Raw genomic sequence first — 1,773 nt, 5'->3', positions numbered from 1 at the left:
GGGAGGCTGAGGCAGGTGGATCACTTGAGGTCAGGAGTTCAAAACTAGCCTGACCAACATGGTGAAACCCTATCTCTACTATAAATACAGAAATTAACTGGGTGTGGTGGCAGGCACCTATAATCCCAGCTACTCGGGAGGCTGAGGCACAAGTCCCTTGGACCCAGGAGACAGGAGATGGAGGTTGCAGTGAGCCAAGGTCATGCCCCTGCACTCCAGCCTGTGCAACAGAGCAAAACCTTGTCTCAAAAAAAAAAAAAAAAAAAAAAAAAGAAAAAGAAAGAGTCAGACTGAACTTCGGGAAATAAGAAATTAACTACAGCAATTGCAATTTCACAATGTAATCAGAAGCACTAATAACAGACTAGACTAAGCTTGGAAAATAATCTCAGAGCTCAAACACTACTCCTTCGAACCAATGCAGCAGAAAAAAAATAAAGAAAAAAGAATTTTAAAAAGTGAATAAAACCTACAAGAAATATGGGATATATAAAAAGACCAGACCTATAAGACATTGGCATTCCAGAAAGAGATGGAGAGACAACAAGGAACCTGGAAAACATATTTGATGATACTGTCTATGAACATTTCCCCAACCACACTAGAGAGGTTGACATGCAAATTCAGGACATTCAGAGAACCCCTGTGAGGTGAGATGATTTTATACAAGATGACCATCCCCAAGACACATAGTCATCAGATTCTCCAAGGTCAATACAAAAGAAAAATATTAAAGGCAGCTAGAGAGAAGTGACAGGTTACCTACAAAGGGAGCCCCATCAGGCTAACAGTGGACCTTTCAGAAACTTTACAAGCTGGAAGAGACTGGGGGCCTATACTCAGCATTTTTAAAAGAAAGAAAGTTGAACCAAGAATTTAATGCCCAGGCAAACTAAACTTCATAAGTGAAGGATAAATAAAATATTTTTCAGACAAACAAATGTTAAGGGAATTTGATACTACCAGACTTCCCTTACAAGAAGTCCTTAAAACAGTGCTAAACCTGGGAGCAAAAGATGAATATCTGCCACCACAGAAACAACTTAAGCACATATCCTGCCGATACTACAAACCAACCATACAATAAAGTCCACATAACAACCAGCTAACAACATAATGACAGGATCAAATCCTCACTTACCACTATTGACCTTGAATGTAAATAGGCTAAATACGCCGCTTAGAAGGCACACAGTGGCAAGTTGGAAAAAGAAATGAGACCCAACTCTATACTCTCTTTACATTAGACACACCTCACATGCAATGAAACCCATAGGCACAAAGTAAAAGGATGGAGAAAGATCAAGCAAATGGGGGGAAAAAAAGAACAGGGATTGCTATTTCACACAAAACAGACTTTAAACCAACAATGATCAAAAAAGGCAAAGAAGGGCATCACATAGTGATAAATGGTTCAATTCAACAAGACTTAACTATCCCAAATACATATACGCCAAACACTGGAGCACCCATATTCATAAAACAAGTTCTTAGAGACCTACAACAAGACTTAGACAACCAGACAATAATAGCAGGCGACTTCAACACCCCACTGACAGTGTTAGATTCTTCATCAAGGCAGAAAGCTAACAAAGATATTTGGAAGCTAAACTGGACATTTGACCAAATAGACCTTACAGAAATCTACAGAATACCCAACAACCGCAGAATATACATTCTTCTCATCTGCACATGTCACATATTCTAAGATCAATCACATACTTGGCCATAAAGCAATACTCAACAATTAAAAAAAAAAAAAGTCACCGGGCG

The sequence above is a fragment of the Mandrillus leucophaeus genome, unplaced genomic scaffold (assembly GCF_000951045.1).
Source record: "Mandrillus leucophaeus isolate KB7577 unplaced genomic scaffold, Mleu.le_1.0 Scaffold205, whole genome shotgun sequence".
Taxonomy (NCBI): domain Eukaryota; kingdom Metazoa; phylum Chordata; class Mammalia; order Primates; family Cercopithecidae; genus Mandrillus; species Mandrillus leucophaeus.
Note: the sequence above shows the minus strand (reverse complement) of the source record.